Source organism: Callorhinus ursinus, unplaced genomic scaffold (genome assembly GCF_003265705.2).
Source record: "Callorhinus ursinus isolate GAN/ISIS: 27379988/994484 unplaced genomic scaffold, GSC_fseal_2.0 scaffold15, whole genome shotgun sequence".
Lineage (NCBI taxonomy): Eukaryota > Metazoa > Chordata > Mammalia > Carnivora > Otariidae > Callorhinus > Callorhinus ursinus.
The window spans coordinates 4,174,398-4,187,810 of NW_027397077.1; the positions used below are offsets into that span (position 1 = coordinate 4,174,398).

At 49.8% G+C, this 13,413-nt stretch overlaps 1 pseudogene; it reads left to right on the top strand.

The window, feature by feature from the left end:
• The first annotated feature begins 8,177 nt into the window (after positions 1–8,177).
• On the top strand, positions 8,178–8,897 carry LOC112833881 (cell division control protein 42 homolog pseudogene; annotated as a pseudogene).
• Positions 8,898–13,413: the final 4,516 nt, after the last annotated feature.

Genomic DNA, 13,413 nt, shown 5'->3' on the forward strand with positions numbered 1-13,413 from the left:
GCACACGCACACACGCACACGCACACGCACACACTGCATGGGTCTAGCTGCTTCAGTAACAGTAAATAATTAGTTCCCTACTTACATTTCCTGGGGTCCATAATTACTTATCCTTCTGCCTTATGTTATTTTATGGAACCGTGCACATAACATTTCACCTCAGGACTTAGCTGACAATGTTCAGCAAGTAATCATGCAACAATTGACAGTTAATTGCTTCCTTCGCTTCACAGCTTAGACATTCATCGGGGACCATGAGCTAGTCCCAATTATTAGCCAATATTCTCTAGGGATCCCTCTCTCCCTGCAACAAGGTTCTAAAACAAAAACAAGAAAAAAAGGGACGGGGGAATTCAGGGAGTCTGACTACCCCACACTTTTCCTGCAAGAAGGCCTCCCATCCTGAGTGCCCCCACATAGAGGGTGCCAGTCCTCATTCCCTTTGCTCACTGGGCGGTAAAAGGGGCAGCAGGAACACAGCCACTCTGGGCCGGCAGGGGCTCTCCAGGTGCCTTGAGGCAGGAAGAACACACGTACAGGAGACCTCGCTGTGTGGGCTTGGAGCTACTTTTTTTTTTTAAAGCTTCAATTTAAAAAATTTCCAAAACTAACAAAATCATTTGGCGCTACGTTGCCTGTACCACCTTTGGAAGAATATTCAGCTGTACCAATTTTGTAAACTAGACACATGCATTTCTTTGATGAAAAAAAGCAGGGGAGCCACCTGAGTGGTGCAGTCGGTTAAGCATCGGACTCTTGGTTTCAGCTCAGGTCATGATGTCAGGTTGTGAGCTCCTTGCTGGGCTCTGCGCTCAACGCAGAATTGGCTTGAGTTTCTCCTGCCCTCTCCTTTTGCCCCTCCCCTCCACACTCTCTAACTCACAAATAAATAAATCTTTTTTCAAAAAGGCATGAAAGACTAACCCTGTTTATTGAAGAAGCCAACAGGAGAGAAAGGGAAGGCCCTGGGGAGGGCAGAATAAGAGCCAAGGCAGGGCAGGGCAACTCAAGGACAAGGTGAGGCACAACACCAACTCTTGGCTAAGGAAAGGGCCAAGAGCAGTCCTGATGAGCATCCAAGGACCAGGTGGAGGAAGAAGGAACAGCCCCTGAGAAGACTTAAAGGTGGAAGAAGCTTCCAGAAGGGCATCAGTCATACTAAGCCTGACAGAGAAGTCAGGAGGGAACAGATGTGAACCCTGATTTAATCAGTAGAGGCAACCCAGGACACACAATAGCAAAGCATCCTGGACCCCACTGACCACCCCAGGACTGACAACTTCATGGGCCGCTCAAGGAGCACAGCAAGGACAATTCCACATTCTAAAAGCTGGCATAGATTTTGATAGGCCTTAAGAAGTCATGAATTTTAAAAATGTAACACCTCCCCTCTCCTCCCCCCCCCCCCCAAAGCGCTGGCCGAAGGGCTGGCCCTGTATAATTCAAGCATCTTACATCTGGGAAGTGAAATGACCCGGGGCTCCCCCAACCCTTCCCAATTTTCCTATCCCTCCCACGCCCACCACCCCAGGATGGACCACTCTATGAGCTGAACCCCCGCCCCAACAGTCCTCTCTCAGAGATCCTATAACACTCCATCATGCTGATTTGTTTTCATGTCTGCCCCCCCCGACTGATCCATGAGCATCCTCAGCACCTGTGAGCCAATGGGGGTGGGGGACCCAAAGCTGCTCCTTAGAGCTATGCATGGAGGACAGAAAGACAGAAGAAGAGAGGGAGGGAAGGAAGTGGAGGGGGAGGAAGGCAAGCAGGGAGCCCTTCTTTATCTTTTCCTTAAACAGCTACACTTTATTGGACAACTAGCACTTCTTGAGACCATCTCCTACATCTCCTCTTGGAGGGAAGATGATAAAGAAAAAAAAAGAACAAGGCAGAATGCCATTTGGCCAAAGGAGTCCTCAGCATGACCTGGCACTTCGTCAGAGGAGGAAGCCCTCTCCAATTCTAGTCGCCTCCAGGAGTCTCTGAGCTTCCTTGCAGACTTGGCCAGCTTTGCCCGCTAGGTCAACCCCTATCTGAAAACAGAAAAAATAAAAAATAAAAAATAAATGGAGAAATGAGAACAGAAGAGGGAGCTCACATTCTTCTCTTAAGTGATACAGCACTTCTAAATGACACAATTATTTCTTGCACTGAGTGTATTATGTAAGTTTTCTGCACAGATTATCCCCCGTTGCATACAGAGAGACCTCCATAGCGGAGACCAACACTAGCAATTGAAGTGTGAAATTACCTAATCCCAAATCATTCAGGTTTCTTTTTTAGTTGGAAAAAAAAAAAAGGCAAGGACTACAGACTAGATAAATCAGCACGTAATCAATGACAATCAGAAAATCTGACAATCATTATTGTAGGATTTTATCTTCAAAAAAGTCAAACCAACTTTCTGGATTTACCAGACCAGCCCAGCAAAACAAAACCGACGCTATGAAAAGAAAACCCAACTCTCATTTGGTGGTGTAAAAAAGCAAGCCGTCGATTTCTCTGTAGTAGTTGGAGGTATTTGGATAAAAGCTGTTTCCCCCTCCAAAGGGTGTCCAGGGACCACAAGTTGTACAAATGCATCAGTTAGAAATGTCAACAGCCTCACAGGACACAAGATGGCCTCAGTTAGGTCGTTTGCCTGAGACCTTTCCCTTCTCTCTCCACTCATGGTTGCTCACAGTGAGTAGCACCTAGCCCCAGACCGGGAGCCAACTCCGTCTGCCTAGGCACAGCCTCCCCAAGGGCATCTATCACCCCAAGTCCAAGGCACCTCCCTCTCTGGGCGGGGGAAGAAGGAGGTAAGTCCACAAAGGAGAATAATAAGCAATAGCTTTGCAACGCCATGAGCCCCTAAAAGCCCCATGTAGGAAGCATTGGGTGATAGCAATTGGGTGATACCTTCCTGCCTGACCCCTGTCTTTCCCTCCAGCCTGGGAGACACGTGGAAGCTCATCCTCTTCCGGGCCAAGTCACTCAGAGCAGCTCTTAGGAGCCGGTTCGGAACTCAGCTGTGAATAATATGGCTTCCGAGGACGGGAAGTACAGCTGCCTGGTGCTCCAGGTCTCCAGAGCTGGCAACCAACCTAGGGCGGGCAGATTTGGACCCATGTGACCCTCCTCCCACACAGGGCCACGTTCCCAGCCCCCAGTCTCCTTCCTTGAAACTGCATTTTGAGTTGATTGATGTTCTTTGAAATGGATGTGGCTCTTCCCTGGCTTCTGCCAATCACTGGGGTGGGTACTCTCACTAGTTGTCCTAACCACCCCCTTAGACATGGCCATAAATAGATCAGTATATGCACACGGCATACACACACGTATGCCCATTCATACGTGCTCCTGGGGATCATGTATTAGCTCGCGCAATTTGTACTGAAGGGCTCGTTTCCCCTTTGGACCTGAAGGAAAGCAAGGGAGCCCTTCCCTGGCACACGGGGAGACAACCCTCCTTCTTGGGTCCGGCCTCTTCTGGGAAGAGGAGTGGAAAGAAAGAAGGGTCTTTAAAGAGATGGAGGAGAGCAGGGAGCCCCAGACACACCTTCTCAGGCTGCCAAGAGCTGGCCCGCCCAAACGTTGGTCTTCTTCCCAGCACAGTGGGTTTGGACTCCCTGCCTAAAAGCAAATCTCAGCCCTGCCCTGTACTAGCAAGCCGGGTAATGGCCTGTGCTTGTTGCTTGAAGGCGGAATGAGGGCATGGGCTGGTGTGTAAGTGGTGCTCAGTCAACGCTTTGAAGGGGAAGGGAGGGGGCAGGTCCAACCACGGCTTCCCAGTAATCCCCAGCCTCTTCCCGGAAGCCTCTTCCAACCACGTTCCCGCGGCCTTGCCACCGCGCCTGCGCGGAACGCCTGTCGCCCAATCACTGGGCAGCATCGAGCGCGCGCCCTCGTTCTAAAGCAATGCTTTTGGGAAAGAGATTGGGTTCTCATAATAATTGGATTATTAAGAGAGTTTATCTTTTCGGGCGCCTGGGTGGCTCAGTTGGTTAAACGACTGCCTTCGGCTGGGGTCGTGATCCTGGAGTCCCGGGATCGAGTCCTGGGCCACCCCCCCCCCGCTCAGCGGGGAGTCGGCTTCTCCCTCTGACCCTCCTCCCTCTCATGCTGTCTCTCATTCTCTCTCTCTCTGATAAATAAATAAAATCTTTTAAAAAAAGTTTATCTTTTCTTTTGTTCCTCCCCTTTATTTATTTATTCTCTTGCACTTGTTTTGGCAAAACATTTCCGAGTTGGACACACACACAGTATTGTTGAGTGACTTGAGTTCCACCTCTCTGGGCCGCTCGCCCAGCACCCAGCGCCCTTCAGCTCCACTCTACAGGCGTGGCCTGCGGTGGCCCATCTGACCCAGGCTGCGGCCGACCCCATGGGCTTTTCTGTGTCCGGCTTTCAGCTCAGTAGATATTTGGACTAAAAGCCGATAGATGATTTCCCTATTTCGGGAGTATCTCACTTTTTGTGGCTCTTGCCGAGAAACGATGTTTGCACCTGCCCAAGCCCGCAGCCCCAGCAGGGAGGCGGGGTTTGTTCTTCCCCTAGGTGAGGGTGGACACCGGCCCAACTCCTGGCTCCTGTCAACCAAGCTGGCCCCAGGGACATGCAGTGAGCTCCCCTTGCAGCTGGAGGCAGGGGTGCAGCCGGCTGTCTGGAATTGTGCGCCCGGACTCCAGCGTTCCTCCCTTGAATTCAGCACCCCGGCTGTGGGCTGCCCATTGGCATGCGTGTGGGGGTCCCCTCAGCGAAGACCCTTCCTCACCATTTGGGGCCCCACTGAACTGTTATCTTCTCAGAGACACCTCCCCCCCCACTGCACTAAGGTCCCTCCCCTGAGACACCTTCTATCCCGGCGTCTCGTCTTTGTCCTCATGTGGGTCGGCTATAGGAAATCATCACACTCTGGTGATCTGTGTCCATCCACCTGGACTAAGCTTTTCAGGAGGGCTGAGGTCTTGTATCTTGTGTGCTATGTCTAGAAATATGCCTAGCACCTAGCAGAGGACCAGCAAATCTTTGTTAAAAGTAAGTGAAAGAGGACTGCCTTAGATTGTTATATGTCAGGGTTCCATGTTTACAGAGCTTTACTTCTTCAATCAGGCTTCCAATTGTTTATTGCGCTACATGATAAGACAGTGTTAGAGCCGCTGACCCCGCTGAAGCCCTAAGCGTGCGGAAGCGGGGAGGCAGGTGGCCCAAGGTCTCACACGGCGTCACCACATTACAGGGGGTGTAAGGACCGAGCATCCGCCAAGTCCCGCTGGACCCGGGAGAGGCCAGACCTGGCACAAGGTGAGGAGTCAGGAAGTCCGCTGTTTGGAGGGGAGGGTGAGTCAGGCCTCGGGGACTCAGTTCTGTCCCTGCTTCTGAACTGAGTGACTCAGGGTCCTGCCTGTGCTGCTGCTTTTGTTAGGAGTTAATTGGACACTTAGGGAGTCGGGGCCAGGGTCCCCAACAAGAAATCAGGGAGCTGGGACAGCTCAGACAAAACCGTCCTAGCGTCCTGTTTTACAGCTTCGACAAGACCACAACAGCATCCTGTGGAGCAGCCTCTGCAGGAGTGACTTTTGCAAAACATCCTGAAACAAAACAATGAACCATAAACATTGGTCACTAACACAAGGTGAGGCAGTTCGTCTCCAGATGGCAGTCCAAAAGACCAGCAACACGGGAACAATAACCCGAGATGCAGACCGGTGCATGATCAAAGCCCTGATTGGGGCACACCTTAGCGGCCAGTCCACAGGGGCCCACACTCAGGATGCTCAAGATAGTTCCTCGAAAGAGCTTACAAAACCCCCTAGATTTGAACGCCAAAATGGCAACCCTCTCGGGTCCCCTCCCTCTCCAAGAGCCTTGTGCTATCGCTCAATAAACTTTGCTTTGCTACCCACCACTCTTCGTTCTGGTCTCTTTGTTCTTCGAAGTGCCGTGACCAAAAACTGCGGGCACTAAAGGAACAAAAAGCCTGTAACACTTTCACCTGCAAAGGGATGATAAAAAGACCCTGCCTGGCAGGACATGCATGAGAATGAGAAGAAACAGGTGGAACGTGCCTGGCATAGCAGCGGTCCTTGGTAAATCCGCTGGCCTACCTTTACCTTCCCTGCACAGAAAACCAGTCTTTAAGAGGCAAAGACCATCAGTGAAATTTGTGAGCTCGCCAATATAGAGCCCAGTGTATTGCGCGGATAAGAGGAGGAAGTGGGTGCGGCATTCAGAGCCAGGATGCGGGGCAGTGCACAGCGTGGACTACGGGCCCCTTAATGCCCAGAGCTGAGCCTCCCACTGCAAGGAACACGGAGGTGGAAGGAAACTCAGAGAAGTCAGAAGAAAGGTTTGTGTCCCCTCCGTCCCTCCCTGGCCATGAGGCCTGGAGCACATCACGTCACTTATCAGTTACTTACCGATGCATCAAGACTGGCTGATGCACTGGCTCCAAAATCTCTGTGACCCTGACTTCTCCTGCTTCTTGAAGCATGTTGGAACTACCTGCAAGACAGACTCCCACTTTTAGCCTAGGACCACTGAGCAGACGCCATCCCCTTTCTCCGCCCTCTCCCCTGAGTTCCCAAACCTGACAATGTTTTCTGGATGCTTCTCCGGGCGTTTTTCCTTCCTGTTTCCTGCCTGGCTTCTTAGACTGCTTACTTTTTCCGCTTACTGTGCTTCTCCCAAACTCACATCACCTTCGTGGCCCCAACTTCTCTCATTGGAATTTTCTGTCCATATTACACTTTCTCCCCTCTTTTCAGAGCGAGATCGGGATGCTGTTCTCGTCCCCGGAACCCAGGGTCCCAGCCTTCCGGTGCCCCTCGCTCAAAGCGCCTGGCACTGGGACCAGTCTCCAACCATGCTGAGGCTTCTCTGACTCTACGCAGACTCCTTTCAGCTGTGTCCTGGAACGTGAACGAGAAGGGGGTGTGCTGGCAAGTGGCTGTTATGATTTTCTCTCCTCTGCCATCTGTCATTCTCCCAGGTTTCTGTATTTGTAGGTTTGCTGGAAATGGGCTGGAAAACTGTGGCCATCTGCGGAGGGGCTGGAAAGAGCACCCTGAGCATGAGGACCAGGGACCGCTGTCCTAGCTGTGAAGTCCTGGAGCAAGTCAGTCCTCTGGTGAAGATCTCTCTGGCTCCCCAGTGGTTGGCAAAATGGGGGGACCCTTCCAGGGCCCACCCCACTCCGGGCAGCGGACATTCCGCCTTCTTCGGGGAAGGACAGGGTGGCCAGCTTGGACTTTGCCTCACACCTAGAGGAGAGGCAAGCCTTCCCCTTGGCTTCTGGCCCACTGCCTCTGGCCCACCTGGAAGCTTGGGGAAGGAAGCCCCATGTCCACCCCCTCCCTTGCGAGTCTCAGGAGAACTCGATGCTTCAGACGGCCGTTGGGGTAGGAGTGTTAGTCCAAAAAGGCATCGAGAGGACAAGGAAGGCAGGAGAACACATTCACATCACCGTCTTCCCAGGATCCAGGGCTCTCTTTCTATTTCTTCAAGACAAACCGACCAACCTACACCCATCTCATCCTGCTGGTGCCTTTCTCAGACTGCACGGTGGGACTGGCCTTCTCTTTACTCTTCGGGACAGGGGAAGCCAGGCCCCTGTGGGCACTGGTCCGCTCCTATTCACTCCCCTAGGCCCTGCAATGAATGGGAAATAAAGACAAATTATATACATTCCTAACACCCTCTCTCCTCCCCAAATATTTTAAATTAGAACCTCACAGACTATGTGAGGGGTTTTGTTTGTTTGTTTTTCATTTATTTTATTCTCAGAATCAGGGCTTTCTTTCCATGCCTACTACATTTTTTTCCTACTTCCCTTTTTATCTTTTTTCTTTTTTTTAAGATTTTACTTATTTATTTGACAGAGAGAGACACAGCGAGAGAGGGAACACAAGCAGGGGGAGAGGGAGAGGGAGAAGCGGCTTCCCGCGGAGCAGGGAGCCCGATGCGGGGCTCGATCCTAGGACCCTGGGATCATGACCTGAGTCGAAGGCAGACGCTTAATGACTGAGCCACCCAGGCGCCCCTACTTCTCTTTTTAAATTTTTTTTTAATTATAAAAGTAATTTGCACCTGCCCCAAATTATTTGCAGTTTATAGTAATGTTTGAGGCAGATGTGAGCCATGGTGTTGGGAGGCTTCTTAAAGCTTCACCGCCTTGGCAGTGCTGCCAACGCCCTGGCGGAGAAGCTGAGGTCATCATCGAATTTGAAATATTTAAAGTGGATACAAAACTGTTTCAGCAATGCAGACAATTAAGTGTGTTGTTGTGGGCGATGGTGCCGTTGGTAAAACATGTCTTCTGATATCCTACACAACAAACAAATTTCCATCTGAGTATGTACCCACTGTTTTTGACAACTATGCAGTCACAGTTATGATTGGTGGAGAGCCATATACTCTTGGACTTTTTGATACTGCAGGGCAAGAGGATTATGACAGAGTACGACCGCGGAGTTATCCACAAACAGATGTATTTCTAGTCTGTTTTTCAGTGGTCTCTTCATCCTCATTTGAAAATGTGAAGGAAAAGTGGGTGCCTGAAATAACTCACCACTGTCCAAAGACTCCTTTCTTGCTTGTTGGGACCCAAACTGATCTCCGAGATGACCCCTCTACGATTGAGAAACTTGCCAAGAACAAACAGAAGCCTATCACTCCAGAGACTGCTGAAAAGCTGGCCCATGACCTGAAGGCAGTCAAGTATGTGGAGTGTTCTGCACTCACACAGAAAGGCCTAAAGAATGTATTTGACGAAGCAATACTGGCTGCCCTGGAGCCTCCCGAACCGAAGAAGAGCCGCAGGTGTGTGCTGCTATGAACATCTCTCCAGAGCCCCTTCCGCACAGCTGGTGTCAGCATCGTACTAAAAGCAATGTTAAATCAAACTAAAGATTAAAGATTAAAAATAAAAAAAAGCTTCACCGCCTTTCTCCCGGGGATTTGGGGCTTGCAGGCTCCTTTCACCAATTCCCCTGCCACGTTGCTGCAGCAAAGCCCAAGGAAGGGCATTGAAATAGGACAGGTGGCTCTCCTACTGCAGGTGAGTCTGATGCTCAGCTCATTCCTACACTGTGGGGATCCACAGTTCCCAGAGCTAGATTGAACCCCCATGAGGCTTCATCTCCCTGAGCCCCAGCCCAGCCAGGGGCTCCAGATGGCTGGTGTAAGATCCAGATGGGATTGCCATCTTAGCAGAGGGGGCTCTGGGCAGGTGCAGGGAGAGATCCAGGTGAGATTCTGTGAAGCTGAGCGCACCTTCGAGGATGAGCTAGATGGGCTTTAAACACATCCTCCCAATATTGGGGCTCTCCCAGCAGCCTCACGTCACACACAGGATGGAGGATCCAGGAATTTTTAACCAGGTACCTTTTGCTGGGCGTTCCATCAGTTTCTAGCTCTTTACCATCCCTGTAAAGATCACCTTTATGCCTGTATATTTGTACACTTGTTTGATTGCTTTGGTGGGATTGTAAAATTTTGATACAAAGTACCAAAGTGTCCTTAAACGTGTATTTTTTGAGTTATAAAAGCAGGCCCTCTCAGAAGTTTGCAGTGAGAATATAAGCTCCTAAAGCCTTTGTCAGGACAACCGGGCTGGATTACCCTGACTTAAGTGGGTCCACAATTTTATTTTATCCCATCGAAAGAATTGCACGTGTGCATAAAGATGTACATATAAGGTGACATAATTCATAAGACCAAAAGTCTGGAAGCAATCTACATGCTTACAAAGAAGAGAACAATTAAACAAAGTACATACCTATGTGCACGCTCTGCCCCTATTACAAGGAGAGCATAAATCTGTGTGTATGGACATGGAAAGATCTTAAAGTTGAAGCACGCATGCATAATATTCCATTTATATCTAAAAAGCCACACATCTTACATCTACATATATATGTACATATGCCTAGAAAGATGACAAGGAGACACACTTCTTTTGGGAGAGGGGTTTTGTCAGATCCCCTTGGGGAGGGTCATTCCCTACCCACAATGTAGCATAATGGTCACCCCCATGTCCACTGCGTGACCTAGTGCAAATCACTTTCTCTGTGCACCGGAACGCTGATGCAAGGCCTGGATATGAGTTATGCATGTAGAAGGAATATGGTACTTGGCCTAGAAAGCATGATCTGTGTCATGGTCACTGTGCCCTTTGCGGATTTAAGGAAGCTGTGGCCTCTATTCGGAAAGAAATGCACGTATGAATGTCCATACAAGGCCTTCACAGGCTCCCTGTAGCCTGTTCTTAACCTCAGGTTAAGAACCCTCCCTGGAAAAACCACTGTGTTTTCAGGCTGGAGATGCCCTTGAAACCCTTCATTTCACCAGGGAACAGGAGGAGTTTCCAAGGCCACAAGACCTGACAGAGGCACAGCCAGGGCTTAACTCTGGACTCTCCCACCGGTCCATCCGGTCCTCACCCCCACCTGCCCCCAACACAGACCTGGATCATCCCCTAAACACCATGGGAGGCTTCAACCGACAGGAGACAGTCAGGCCCTGGGACGCACAGCCAGCAGGCTATTGGCCGGGGTGCTGACCGAATGATGGGGGCCCCTCGGTTCTATGACAGGCAGCAGTCTGCTGGGCGCTGTGTTCCCCGCAGGTCACCAGCCATCCTCCAGACCCGGGTGTCGGGGTGCCGTGCCCTGCCTTCGTGTTCTCCCCCACTCACCTGCCTCCCGGAGGACAAGTGGGAAGGAGTCCCCTCCCGCTGTCACTTCGGCCTGACCCCTCCTCCACGAAGCCAGCCCCTGGGCTGGGCCAGAAAGCTGCCCTTCCCGAGCTGTATCCTTGAAACAGTAAGGACGTGCTTGGCCAGACGTGATTGGGCTCAGCAGCCTCGTTCTTAGTGTCTGTAAAGACCCCCCAAAGACCTTGCTCAAAATAATCTTCCCCACAGCTCTGCCAGAGAATCTTCCCCGTTCTCATTTTTCTTCGGAGAGTGACCGGGAAGGCTGGTGAAAATGCAGGTGTAATCCAGGGCAGCTCGCTAACTGGCATCCCCTCCCCGGCAAGCAGGAACAGCTTATCCGAAGGTAATGGAACATGGATCAGATGCATAAGGAGTAGAAAAGGTCAGGCCAGAGAGATGCAAGCTGGGGCCCTGTCAGTTTCGCAACTCTTATCTTTTGCAAAGCATGATTTAAAATGAGGTCCTTGAAGATAAATCCCCTGGGGGACAGGCTTCCAATTCCCTAGAGACTCGTGTATCACAAAGTGTCCAGCGCTCCCGGCCACACAAAGGCCCTCAGAGGGAGGCTTCTGTCGGCTTGCAGAGGACCTGTCTCAGAGAAGCTCCAGTTCCCAGCTCCGTGTCAAGTGGGGTCCTCAGTGGGCAGGCGTCTTAGGAACCAGAGCCTGTGGGTCAACAACTCTGTCTGTCAAACATTGTCCTGCCTTCGCCCCGGCTGCGCTGCCCTCGGAGGCCTGCTCAACTACACACCTCCTCTTTCACATATCACCCCTGGTTCAGTGGGAACATTGCATCTGGGGGACTTCCCACGCTCATCTTCTGTCTCTTATCACATTTATTGCACTTCTTATCATTTTCCTTATCCTCATCAATAACTCGTTAAAGCAGATCATGCAGTTAAAAGCACTTTGTAAACTAAAAAGTGTCCTGCGCCAAATCAGAATTAGATTTTGAGCTTCGCAGGATCACAATCAGGACTCTGGACTTGTGATTTCTCCGTTAGTTCGAGAGAAACCTGGAAGAGAGGAGTCAGGGGAAGGAATTGCTGAGAGAAGATGGAGGAGATGAAGGATCCTCCACACCTTCCTATGTCATCCCCCGTGGGTCCTGGTGCAGGGACCAGAGAGGGTAGAGTAAGGGACAACACGACCCTGTGTCCTCTACTAAGACAGCCTCCAGACTTCCTTAGATTTGGCCTGGCCATTCGCAGACCTCTTTGCCTATGGTGACCACATTTAACAAATGAACAGAAGGAAGGAAGGAAGGAAGGAAGGAAGGAAGGAAGGAAGGAAGGAAGGAAGGAAGGAAGGAAGGAAGAGAAGGTTTTCAAGTAGCAGCATCCTCAAGGGATAACAGGCTGGAATATTTGCTGTCAGGCAAATATTGAAAAAAGTCATGTGGGAAGGTCCTCATTCCTCTGTTGTACACCTTCTAACCATCTCTGCTTAGTGGTATGGACTTTGGGCTGTACACTCATGAGGGTCTCTTGTTTCCTGTTCAGTCCCTGGACACATCATAACCGAGGCTAAGCACTTGGTCCGCGTTGCACAGCGAATGGAGCTGAGCTGTAGGAATCCTATGGAATAAACTAGACTCCAGAACCGACAGTCTGAGACTCCCTCACTTTCCATTGATCAAGCCCCAACAGCCCCATGCACACACGCTATTTGATATGTATTTGAGCATCTGTTTTTTAATTGACCACACTGGAGAAAAAAGAAGAAGAAAAAAAGACCACATTGGCCATACTCCACTTTACCTCCTCCCTATAAAAATGAAAACCAGGGATGTTGACATGTCTTAGTTAAATGTGGCTCAAATCACACAATGTTAATCTCGTGTTATGTGGATATTTACAATTTACATCCTATGTGCCTAATATATGGGTCAATTTCAACCAGATACAAATGTACCAGCTTCAAGAGCACTTGTCTGCTTTGAGGTCAGACCGATATAAGTCTGCCATCATAGATGTGGGGCCACGGGCTTGCCACCCAGCTTCTCAGCCTCGGTTTCCAGGTCTGTAAAACAGCATGGCAGCCTCACGTGAGGCCTTCAGTAAAGAACCAAAACAGAAGGTAAAAGGCTCCAGTTTCATCTTAGTTTCATCTCCTGCCAAAGGATATTCCAGAGCGGCTGTTCGATTTTATATTCCCACCCTGCATATATTTTACTTAGTATCTTCTTTTTCACTTGTCTTGTCTTGCTTTCTTCCTAAAATTTTTTTGTTTTGAAATAATCTCACGATTAATAGAATAGTACAGAAGATTCCCATGTGCTTCACCAAGATTGACCAAATGTTAATTTCACTACATTTGCTATAGCATTTTGTACATCTATCTACCATTTGGCATCCTTAGTTTCATCTTCCTCTCCCCACTCTTGCAGAAAAAAAATCAGTCTCCTATGCTCACATTGAAACATCCTATCTTTTTACCAGTTTGACACTCCTTCTGGCTATGAAGTGATGGGGTGACTAATATGTCATGGGTCAAGCACCATCAAACAAAACCAAGTAATAAGTGAGGCATTCTATAAAATACAGGCTTATGGTCTTAGAAAAAGTAAATATCAGGGTCATGAAAGACCAAAAACAAAAACAAATAGAAGGTTGAGGAGATGTTCTAGATTAACAGAGAGACTCAAGAGACATAACAAGTGAATGCAGTGTGTGATCTGAGACTGGATCCCATGGGGGAAAACAGTGGCTA